This window comes from Adiantum capillus-veneris, chromosome 10 (assembly GCF_014529385.1).
Source record: "Adiantum capillus-veneris isolate H3 chromosome 10, ASM1452938v2, whole genome shotgun sequence".
Lineage (NCBI taxonomy): Eukaryota > Viridiplantae > Streptophyta > Polypodiopsida > Polypodiales > Pteridaceae > Adiantum > Adiantum capillus-veneris.
The window spans coordinates 73724126-73736876 of record NC_140940.1 but is presented as its reverse complement, the minus strand read 5'-3'; the positions used below and the strand labels follow the sequence as shown (position 1 = coordinate 73736876).

The 12751-nt window shown below is 43.9% G+C and overlaps 1 protein-coding gene across 6 annotated transcripts in view; it reads right to left on the bottom strand.

Moving 5' to 3' along the window:
• The window catches only part of LOC147449070 (beta-amylase-like), a 40202-nt gene extending 27770 nt beyond the window's left edge, over positions 1-12432 (bottom strand). Inside the window, exons 1-2 of one of the 6 annotated variants that reach the window (XM_086521607.1) lie at positions 12277-12356; positions 12135-12158 (exon numbers count right to left, since the gene is read on the bottom strand). The gene's annotated coding sequence lies outside the window, so the exon portion shown is untranslated. The other 5 variants (XM_086521605.1, XM_086521606.1, XM_086521603.1 and 2 more) reach the window with 5 other exon arrangements.
• Positions 12433-12751: the final 319 nt, after the last annotated feature.

Sequence of the window (12751 nt, the reverse complement as noted above, 5' to 3'; positions counted from 1 at the left end):
GCTCTTTTGGGTACTCTTGTCATGCGAAGGAAGAGACATGGAATGTGACTTCCTTACCTACATACCTTTCAACTTTCATGAAAAATCCGCATACATTCGTGCTCACCCATGAGTGAAACGTACTCAACGTATAATATGTCATGCCTAATAAAAGGAATCACATAAAGACACTGACTAAAATATAGGAAACGATCACGAATGAAACACTTCAACAATGCGTGCGTATCAATCATGCGAACACATAATACTTCCTGTGATGGTTCTTGAGACCTAGGCTCTTTGGACCTAGGCTCGAGAGCCAAGATTGGTTCTTTGTGATTGATTGAATCTACAACGAGGTTAGTTTTGCTAGAAAAAGCATCCACTAACACATCATCCTTGTGAACAATCACATCATCTTCATGAAACTCATCATGCTTGTGAAATCACATCTTGATCATGCAAATCATCATGCTTATCATTGTCATTCTAATCATCATTATGCAAATCATGTGTATCATGCTGGAGAAGAAGAGACTGAGAGAGTCTCCTTCTCCTGAATCCTTTCAATCTTGTTCTGCATATTAGCAATGAGAGATGGAGAATGAACAATGTCCTCTCCATGAATGACAATGGGAGAATCACCTATGGCATGGAGAGTGAGAGTGTTAGCCTCCCAATCAATGAGAGGGTTAAGATCATGAAACCATCGAATGCCCAAAATCATATCACATCCTGAGAGAGGAGAGACAACAAATCTTCTAGCGAAGGCAGCTTGTTGAATTGCAAACGACACACCAAGACACTCCTGCGTGATGAGAGAGTCCATACCGGAAACAAAGCCAGAAACCTCGAAAGGAGATTTCTGACTAACAAACAATATGACAAAACGCTGTCTCGACACCTGATCATAACATTTAATGAGAGAATCATCAATGGGAGGGTCAAGAGAAACTTGGGGCACACTCGTGTTATCATTAATTGCATTGACAAAGGAAGTGGGTTTTGTGGATTCTTTAGATTCATTCGATTCAAGCTTAGGACATGCTCTTTTTATGTGACCCTTAATGTGACAATGAAAACAACGACCTTTCTTAGAATAATTGCTTTGCTCTTCCGACGTGATGTATCCTCCTACAATTCCTTGTGCTACCTTTTCATATGGAGTAAGCTTAGGTTTAGCAATTGTGTTAGCCTTACCCTTAGATTCATTGGAAGAATTCTTTTCAGAGAGACTGTTGGAAGATTGGTTAGAAGAGTTACCATTCTTACCGTTCTGAGGGTTCTGAGAAGTCTGCGAGGTAACAGGTACTTGTGGAAGTCTTGTTCTCCTTAGGCTTTCCCTTGTTGTGCTTCATCTCTTGTGCAAGAGCAATCGCTACCGCCTTGTTGAGATCGATTGGATCGAAGACTTCTACAATAAACTTGATATAGTCGTCTAATCCAAAAAGGAATGCCTCTTTGCGTTCATCATCCGACTCGCATAATTGGGTACCTAGTTGCAAAACACGATTAGAAAAAGACATAACCGGCATACCATTTTGCTTGAGAGCGTGCCAATCATCCTTCAATCGTGCGAGGTACTAAGGTGGCATAAACCGCGTCTTGGAGCTTGTCTTGGAAATCAGCCCAATTGAAGGAATGGGGCGTGAGTTCGTCGGCTTCCTCTAAGTGCGCGGCTAACTGTGCCTCTTGCCAAGCGTGGTACCAATTGATGGCATCACCGGCAAGATACATAGCTGCCATCAAAACCTTGTTATTCACTGTCTTCTTAGTTATCGCAAAATAAGCATTAAATTGATGCAACCAAGAATGAATAACCGTAGCATCCATCTTACCATCATACTTACTGAAAGTCAACTTCTCTGTGACTGGATGGTGGGAATCCGCATCGTGGCTTGCGCCACTTGAGGAACTCCCACGATCTTTGGCTGGTTCGGACTTCGAGGCAAGTACTTGTCGAACCATTTCTTGAATGCGTAGTTCTCTTTGAGCCTCACGCTCGACCTCCAAGGCCACTCTTTGAGCTTCACTCTCAGCCTTTCTTTCTGCTTTTCTTTCGTTTCGTTCATTGCGCTCGCGTTCTAAAGGAAGGCGATTTGCTTCTTGTTGTGTGGCAGTTTTTTCGTTTCTTTCTTCGCGCTCGCGGTCCTTGGCTTCCTGTTGTTCTGCTTTTCTTGCTAGTTGTGCCAACGCAACTCGATTCATTTCTTGTTGTTGTGCCATCATGTCCAACATAGACTTGACCATCGCCTCCATGGAAGTTGGTACAACTCGTGGCGTAGATTGCGAAGGGGGAGGGTCTGAAAAATCTCTTGGTGGGGAGAACTCTTCGTCGCCTCTCTCATGCTCACCGCTTTTATGCGAAGTATCCATTCCGGTTCGGGTGATGACCATGCACTAGGGTCTTGGGTTCTTGGGTTCTTGAGGGTCTTGAGGTTCTTGAGGTTCTTGAGGTTTTCTTCCGCTTGCAAACCGTGTTTGAGAAGGATCTTCTCTTCATCCGAGTTCTACTCTTTTCCGCGGGCGCACCCCTTGGTGGCCTTGCGCTCACACCAAGGTTGCTTTTTCCCACCTCACGTCGATGGCCGGCCGCTAAGTGCACGGTTCGCTCTCAGTGAGTGAAAAGAGACACAAGGGGAGGCTGGACAAGCCCTTCTTTCCTGGGATTCTTGTCACTCTTCAAAACACGATTAGGAATCGACACGCCCAAGCGAACTTGGGTTCGTGCGACCGCAACAAGCAAAAAAAATTCTTGTGATTCTTGTGGTTCTTTCCTTGAGTGATACAGAACACTGCCAAAGCTTTGATACCAATGTTAGGTGCAGCGGAAATGATTGTTGTGCTTTGCTCAAGATGAGTGCTCCGAACTGTGCTCAAGGTTCCTTTTGTTCTTATGGAAGGTAGAGCCTTCCGTTCTTAATGAGAGAATGCTATGATCACAAACAAAGTGAATGGACACTGCGCGTGCAAGTGAATGAGACTGAGAGATAGAGAGAGAAGAGAGATACGACACCAGACGTTGTAAAACCCTCCTCCGAAGGCCCTACTCTCATCGGCGAGAGTGGTCTACTTGTGATTGCACAAACTGGTACAAACTGTATGCATGTGACTGATGCAAGTCTAAGCTATGTCGGCGATGACGACGGGGACGACGAGACCGACCTAAGGGCTGAACTCTGCAATCTTTCTACTGCTGTCCAAAAATGCTATGGGTTGAGATCTGCGACTAGTCCAAAAACGCAGATTTGGGGGCTGTTTTCTGTGGGTCTTTGACGCTGAAAATCTGCAGGTTTAGGGCTGAAAACTGTATGCATGTGACTGATGCAAGTCTAGGCTATGTCGGCGATGACGACTGGGACGACGAGACCGACCTAAGGGCTGAACTCTGCAATCTTTCTACTGCTGTCCAAAAATGCTATGGGTTGAGATCTGCGACTAGTCCAAAAACGCTGATTTGGGGGCTGTTTTCTGTGGGTCTTTGACGCTGAAAATCTGCAGGTTTAGGGCTGAAAACTGAGGTTCCTCAAGGCTGAATCTGCTACTTCTTTTAGGGCTGAATCTGCTAGTTGTTCATTGCTGAAAAACACTGCAGGCTTAGGTCATAATGCTGCAAATCTGCAATCGCTGGGACATGCAAAAACGCTAGGCTGAGGTGTTTCCAAAATTGCTAGGCATGCTGATGTCAAAAATGCTAGGTGTGTCTGGAACTTCTTTTGGCGATGAATGCTGATGCAAAACGCTAGTGGCTGGAACTTGTTGGCGATGGCTACCTGAAAACGCTAGGGGATGCTGCTTCCGTCGTCGTGATCTGCTGATGAGAAAACGCTAGGGGAGGTTCTTCTTGCTTGGAGGAAAACCACGAAGGGGTCTTGTTGAGAAGTTGCCTGCTGAGCTTGGCTCCTGTTGTCTCTTCTACCAGATAGTGCTAGCTCTAGTTTGCTTATATACAAACTTAGCAAAATTGCCCTACCTACTTTCCAACAAAAGTCACTTAAAAATAATAAGTGAAAAATGTCAAAAATAGGTAAAATAGGGTAAATGCACTGGAAAATTCCCTTGATGCGATCTGATGGATTCTGATGGGAATACTGATGATCATGCTGTGTGCAACCAGAGGATATGCATCTACACTAAGTGACTGGGCATGCACGGTCTACGAATAGACTCACAAAGTGCCTGATCACTTCTAATCTAGATTGAATGGACTGACTGAACCCTGATCATGCTGTAGCTTGTCCACGGACACATAGGGTTGGATGTGTCACGTGGCACCGGGGGAGTGGTGCAGTGAGCGGGAGGTGTGTTGGGAGCTTGTCTGTGGCTTGACACTTTGGTTCATTTGGCGGGCCCGTTGCTTCCGCATCTTTGAGGCTCGCCTTGTGCCACCAACGGAGATTGTTCGAGATTTTTGGCTCGAGTTGATCCATATTCTCAGGGGACAGTTTGAGAGACTCAGGGCAGCTCCGACCGCATGGGAGTGCATAGAGAGGCATTCCTTCGACTCTGGCGCTTTGGGCCTTTCTTCACCATGGTTCTGGGTGAGCTTAGATGGCACTACCGTCCACTTGTGTGGCTTTTCCCTCCCCCCATCTCTTGATTTAGCCCTCATTGTACATATGCTGTTTTTCATTGGGAGAGTCTTCCCTTCTGATTGTTGTAGCCCTCTCTAGTAGATGTGGTTGTAGCCGCATGGGCAGTTTTATTAACTAATAGAAGGATCTTTTTCTTAGGAAAAAAAAAAGTTAATCCATTGTGAGTGACTGTGACCCAAGGATGGCGAGTTTATTTGGGAGAGGCTTGTTTGAGAACATGTGCATTGTGAACTAGATTTAAAGTCTCCATCTTTGTTCAATCCATAGATAGATGGGAAATCAGAAGACTAATGCTTCAGAGCAGTAGTTAAGTTAGGATCATTATTTGCCATTGGTTATTATACAAACAATAATAGTGTGCCGGTTGTAGAAGAACAGCAGTAGAGGAATTGCAAATTCAAGACTTATCCACCAATAGACACAAAGTGAATGGAAGAGATTGAATTATGAACTCGCCTTGGGTATTGCTAATCACCTAGAGGCTTTCAATTTTCTACCTATTTAACCTTGGATAATGTAATTGACAAGTCAGCTCACAAGGCTGTTAATGTGCAACAAAAGTGCTTTATGGCTTTCAATTTTCTACCTATTTAACCTTGGATAATGTAATTGACAAGTCAGCTCACAAGGCTGTTAATGTGCAACAAAAGTGCTTTATGGCGATAACTCAGGGTGCTAGATCTACACAAGGTTCCTTTTACTTTCATAAGAGAGATGTGCAATAGACTAGAGAGAGGAGAGATACTGAGTGAAGATTCTGTGAGTGATAGAGAGAGAAAGATAGGCACTTCTGCCTCCTCGACAAGAGCATCGATGGTTGGACCGAAACCATGGCGCCACTGTCGAAAGTGTGCTCGAACTGCTCGGATGGCCAGGGGGCTCATCACAATGACCTTGGACGCCATCTCGGGAGTCTCAAACTCTATCTGATAGTAGCCACGCCTAAGAAGTTGAGCATCGAGGATCTTGTCCACCTCTGCTAAAAGGCGGGCCTGGAGAAGATCACGCATCTCTCCTCTCCTAGGTCGGGTACCAATGATCTTGCAGATGACGGAGGTCGCTTGGAGGCGCTCCACCTCTACGGCTAGGCTCGCTTGCTCTATCGGCGAGAGAGTAAGTCGGATGGTGGGCTCTGCAGACTACAGGGACGGGCGAGGGGGCTTCTATAAAGTCCCTATCGGACGGAGCATGAGCCTCCATCTGTATCTACTGCTGTGTGTGGCGGATGACAAGAACCAGACGACTTCCGAGGAACTCTGACGGTGAAGGACAAGCCCTCAAGGTCGAGGCGTTGGGAGAAACCGACGGCAACCGAGGGGGGGCGCGAGAAAGAAGCTGGAGGGAGCGAGCGGGGGGGCGGGGGGTTGGCACGTGGGGACAGAGGAGCGAACAAGGGAGGCGGCCAGAGGCGGGCTTGTGCGCAAGGGCGGACAGCACCAACGTACAGGGAAGAGGGCAACGCAAGGGCGCAAGGGGGGGTTCAGCGATGGGGAAGGGCAACGAACAGCAGCAGTGAGCTCTTCCGAAGGATTAACTCATTCAAAATATTAGTTGTGAGTTCCCATCCATCTATGGATTGAACAAAGGTGGAGACTTTAAATGTAGTTCAAATGTTCTCAAACAAGCCTCTCCCAAATAGACACTTCATCCTTGTATCTCGATCACTAGCAGTCGAGTGTTGCACACCATGCTACTTGAAGATATTTTGCATAAATAATCTCTCCATGTTATTTCATGATATCTTCTTTCTCATCTCTACTGTACATAAAAATTAGGAGGGTTTTGCCTCCACGTGGTTGCATTTGCACCCATTGTGGAGGTTAGACCACTACAATATCTTCACCTCCTCTCCATGTTGGCTGGCAGCCGCCCACTAGCCTGCAACTCGAGAGAAACAACCATCACCCCATAGCTCAAAAGTCTAGCCCAAGAGTCCATTTCAACACCATAATTGCTAGGAGTTTCAAAAACAGAGAAACAAAAACGATCAAGAAACGAGAGAAACGGAGTTTCAGTCTCGAGAAGAAACGGTGAAACATGAAATGAAATTTTAAATAATGTTATATGTAAATATCAAAATTCATCCTTAACCATTTTATACAATTGAGTCATTGACCATCCAAAGCCATAAAAAAGCTGAATATCATTTAATTTGCCACACTCAACTTCGTCCACAACAACTGTAAGGATTATAGGTACTAATCCTTAATTAAGTACTTAAACTCATGATTAAGACTTAAGAAACTTGAACTGAACTCAAAAACAAGACTTAGAAGACTCTGTGTTGATTGATTGAATGTGTGATACAAGAGCTTCTTATATAGGAGACGAAGAGACATAAATGAAAAGACACGTCTCCTAGTGAAGAGATATGACTTTAGAAGTAAAGACATATCCTTTCGGCGCAGAGCTGCAACCATTGGGCAAAGAGTCGCACCCGTAGAGCGAAGGGGTGTGATCAGTCATCGAAAGAGTGTGGCTTTTGGCGAAGAGGTACGTCTCTTTGGCGAAGGGGTGTGACTATCCAAGCGTAGGGGTCCTCCTTGGCATAGCACTTTGCGTATCTGCAACTAGGAGTAATTGTAATGCTGTTAACATAGTCACAATCGTGGCATTCCCTCCCATTTAAAATGAGAGCCGGTGTCAAAGAAATGACTTCTGATATTGATAGAACTCTGGAAAAGCATTGAATCTTCGAAAATCTTCAATCTTTGAGTTATGGAAACCTTTGTCTTGAACCTTTGCTTCTTGCGAAACCTTTTTGCTTTGACTGCTAAATCCCATGTCGTTGCATTATTCAAAGACTTTTAGAAGAATCTTGCTTATTCAGGTTGATTGCAACAAGAGATTGATCTTCAAAATTCTTCATGCGATGTAAGATTTCTCGTTCAAAATATTCCAATAACTGTGAAAAATTTGGGGAAGAGGAAATCTTCTCGAGACATTTTTCAGATGGGATAACTTCAACTTTAGTAATCACTGGAGAGGATTTTGGCTTGAGAGTGTAATCATCGTCCAATAATGAATCCCAAAATTCTTCAGAATCATCTTCAAAAATTGCCACTTCATGACTTGTAATTGGCATATCATCATCCAACAAAGAATCAAAGGAAGCATGCTCGTCTTCAGACTCGGAATCTGCAACTATGTCCTTATATGTGTCTGGTAACGAAGTATCACTTGCAAAAACTTCTTGCTTGAAATCATCTTTGTCCTCAGCAATCGATTCAAAAGAAGTTAATGAATTCAAAAATTCATCAATTAGAATTTTTGCATCTGCATCGGAAATCATACTCGTTTCATAATCCACTATATCATGTTGTTTGACTTATACACGTGAGGCTGAAATCACTCGTTCCGCATGAAAAAGCCCGTGTAAAATCAATTCACGTCCATCTTTGAACAAGTTGATAGTATGTCCTCAAAAGCTGATTGCGGGATCATACTAAAATAACCAATGCTGACCAAGAATCATGTCGTAGTAAGACAAAGGCATGACTTCGAAATTCAGTTGATCTACATAAGTTTGAATCTCGAATTGCAACTATCGAACTGTTTAATCACAAGTCAAAGTTGATCCATCTGCTAATTTCACATCATATAAGTGAGATGTCTTCTGAGTTGGTAAGCCAAGCTATTGAACCATCTGAGTACTGACGAAATTATTCGAGTATCCGCTGTCCACCAAAATATTGATGGAGCGACCATTGAGAGTTCCAAGAAGACTCAAAACTTGCTTTGAAAGAGGCTCCAAAACTAAAGAATTGCATTGAGCATGCTTTATAAGAATAGTTGTATCCTCTGAAACACGAATCATATTGACCACAGATTTTCCTTTATCATGAGCAGAAATTGGTTGCTCAGAATTTAATGATGTTTCCGCGTTGAATTTCTTTTCAAATTAGACGGATTTAATCTCTTTGGACATTGATACCATCTATGGTCACCACCATAAAGTGTACATAAACCATCCTTCTTTGACGTCGAAGATGCATTTGATGAAGAGACTTGCTAAGTATTGGAATGCCGATCTTGAGAAAAATCACGTCCTTTACCACGATCAAGTGGAGCATTAGAAGAAGATCTGCTTTGAGATTGTCGGATCTTGAGAATAGAACCTTGAAGTTGAATAAGGTACTGTGGCTTGCTGTCAGAACTGAGACTGATGTTACTAACTTTGTCTCTGCGATCGCGCTGTGAAAAGCGAGCGCTATTTGAAGATCTGTCACAAGGGAGAAAATTCCGTGTAGGGCGCCGATTATCGCCAAGACGCTCCACATAGGCAATTGCAGCATCCAAGGTGTTAGGTTTGTATTTTTGCACATCGTCCTTCAGGTTGGGTTCGAGTCTGTCGATAAAACTGTGAAGTTTATCAAAGGGACTAAGAGTCTCTATCTCCAGAGTTAATCTTTGAAACTCTGTGATGTACGCGGCCAAGAAACCGGTCTGGCTTAGGCAGCGAAGAGAGGACCGGGCACGAAAATCTGCATTGGCAGGCTCGAACACCTTGCAAATAGCACGCTGGAATTTATCTCAAGAAGATGTGTGTTTACCATCAGCAACCCGTCATTGCCACCAAAGAAATGTTGTATCCTTGAGTAGAGAACTAGCAAGTGCAACTTTTTTACTCTCGACCAAATCTGTGTTTGATAAGTAAACCTCCATTTTGAACAGCCATTGGTCCAGCACGCGCTTATTGCAGCGGCCATTATACGGCTCGGACAATATAACATCCAGCTTCTTCTTCTTTTGTAGCATTAAAAATTTTATAAAGTAATTGAAGTTCGCGATTGTCTATCTCTTCAATGGATCTGGTTCGTTTGGTTCGTCCACTGAAGCTTCGGAAGAAGGTGTTGAATCAGCATGCGTACTCCGAGAAGTTGTAGGACGATTACGGGAATTGTTTTGCGTCTGCATATGATCCAAATGAGTGTGTAGTGATGCGAGACTTGTAGAAAGTGTGGCCATCTGCTCTTTGATGAGAGCAAGGGCGTCGTCAGATTGACCACCTCCGTCCTGAGAATTCGGCATGGTTACGTCTCAAAGGGATTAACGAACAAATGCAGGTTCTGATTCAAGAACAGGTTCTGTAACGGATGCTCCAGGAGCGGAAAGTCCTTCCGGAATAAGTTTGTGCTCTAGAGTTGGGGAATCAAGAATAATTCTAACGTCCGGCTCTGAGCAAGAGAATCCGGAATCACAATCACTTCGTATGTAGGGAAATTCTCCGGTAAGATTTCATCGGCAATCTCACTTGTGTTCCGGAGATGCGGAATGGGCACTCAAGTATGGGCGTCTTCCATGGCCATGTACAGTACACAGGCAAGAGGGAGAGAAGAGGCCAATGCTGGGTGAGGGGATAAGAGCAGTGTGCGGCATTTTAATTGCTGGCTTTTTTTTTTTGGCACTTTTTTTAATGTATAAAGGTGTTCACATGGGATTTATTATATGAGGGCTAACTGGCCAATTTAAAACAAAACCCTTTGGCTGATTGTTTTAAAGTTTCCACACCATGGACAATTGGGCCGGCCAAAGTGTTTTTAAAACTTATGATAAGTTAAGTGCTAAAGTAAGTAGCATAAACAAAATCATCAGCATAAAGAGACTTCAGCGCACGTTCCAGCGTAAGGATTTGTAATGGTTCGCTGCTTGGAGATGCTGTCGCTTGGGAGAAGTGGCGCTTGGGAGATGAAACGTCATGCAAGCAGGCAACCAATAATTTCAATAGGTGCAACCTTTGGAGGTGACTGCTTGCCGATTCAAGACCTTCATGTATGAAGGGGCACAAGTACGAGCACGAAGGGGTACCACCCGATGGTTGGGAAACGCAAAGAGTCACCAGCACACAATTTTCCCCGCAAGTCAAGTACGCCGCACACATCTGTGTTCTGTTTTTTGTATGCAGAATTGAGAAAGAAGGTTTAGGTTACCTCATACGCGTAGGTGTGTATGTACCATCTTTCTTCTACTTCCATGCAACTCCGAGAAAAGGGTAGAGTGTAGCGACGAGGGTGAGAGGCTCACAACCTCCGGGTCCCGAGAAAAAAATTTGCTCTAATACCACTATAAGGATTCTAGGTACTAATCCTTAATTAAGTACTTAAACTCATGATTAAGACTTAAGGAACTTAAATTGAACTCAGAGACAAGACTAGAAGACTCTGTGTTGATTGATTGAATGTGTGATACAAGGGCTCCTTATATAGGAGACGAAGAGACATAAATGAAAAGACATGTCTCCTAGTGAAGAGACATGACTTTAGACGTAAAAACACATCCTTTCGGCGAAGAGTTGCAACCATTGGCGGAAGAGTTGCACCCGTAGAGCGAAGGGGTGTGATCAGTCGTCAAAGGAGTGTGGCTTTTGGCGAAGAGGTACGTCTCTTGGGCGAAGGGGTGTGACCATCCAAGCGTAGGGGTCCTCCTTGGCATGGCACTTCACGTACCTGCAACTAGAAGTAGATGTAATGCTGTTAACATAGTCACAATCATGACAACAACAGATTATCACAAGTCACATCAAAACTAACACTTGCACCATCCACATGTGTTTGGGAGATTTCAACAAAAAGAGTACAAGTAATCGTTAACATCCGTGAGAGAGGAGAGAGAGGGGGGGCCAATTCGTGTTTTTGTCAAAAAAATTCATGCACAAGCCCAATCATACAATTTTGGCCCTCAAAATGCAATTGAAGGCTGAAAAGTCCAGAAAGTCCTCGAGAATCAAAAACCACGTTTCTAGAAAACTAGGAAACGACGGAACATTTCAGGGCCAGAAACGGAGTTTCGTGCAACTATGATCAACACACGCATGTTGCTTAGTAGTGCGAATGAAATGAGCTACTAGACCTGCAAATAATCCCATTATTGCCTATTGTGCGACCATTGCGACACTTTCCCACAATCTATCTGGCACTGGCAACAAACTGTGACAATCCTGGTGCTTGTTGCCTATCAGAATAAACTATTGACTCCAATAGTAAAAGGTGCCCAGTAAATAACTTGACCGTAAAAAAAACACTACAAAAATAAACAAGCATATGCGAGTCTAAAGTAGCCATACAACCATGGCATGTAGCCTAAGTACCACCATTAGCAATCTCCAACATTGCCTACCGACAAAACCTTATTGGTCTCTATTGTCAAGAAAATTTGCCTAACTGCACTCACTCCTCCCTCTATTATGGTTGAATGGAAGCTACAATAAACAACAGGTATCACCAGAATTTGGGCACTTAGTTCTCTGAACCTATCTGGAATTCACATCATTATCTTGGGACCGGAAAAAACAAGCCACCTAGCCCCAGTCAAAGTTGTCTCATCTCCCCCAAACATTTGCTAAATCAGTGCCACTTTGCAATTTGGTGTGGATTAAAATCTTATATGTCAATTTTAAACGAACTCCAGTCACCACAACAATTTCAGATCCAAAGAGTCCCTAAAAATGTATGTGCTTGTCATGGTATAAAATTTCCACTTCTGGGGGCAAATAAAGAGTCTGTGTTCTGTAAAAATCGAAATTTGAGAGAGAGAGAGAGAGAGAGAGAGAGAGAGTCTTACTGAAAGGGTTTGCCCAAGCTTTCGCTACAGAAACGATGCCGCCCATTATGTGAGGGTGTATTCAAAGCAAAAGAAGCAGAGATAAAACGAACGAAAATGACACCCCAGCAGATGCAGCTAGAGTCGGAGAAAGAGTGCGTACCTTGCTTGATGAGCTCAGACGACAGCGGGACGTGCCGTGACTGGGCAGCCAACCTTTTCAAGTGTCTGCTCCAGTGCTCCCCTCTGTGTAACGAGTGACTGCTAGTGTCTACTAGCTTGCGTGTCTTTTTAATTCGATTCCTTTGGAACGATTATTCTCATTCAATTTTCTTAGGTTGGGTTCATACAATGGTGGCGGAAATGAGGGGTTTCCTGCCTCGTTAGTAATTGACACCTCCATTTGGGAGGTGGGATCAATGGCTCACGATCACCGATTGATCGTGACCGTTGGATTGCTTACAGAATACAAAAGATTCTCACTTTTTCGGATCTGGGACTTGAACTCACTACCCTCTCCCCCAAGGATTTACTCTATCCATTAGGCTAACGCGCGCTCATTGGAAAATGTGATGTGGGATAAGTTTATAGATCACGGCGTCGTGGACAAGTTTACACTTAGTTCACACCGAGTTCAC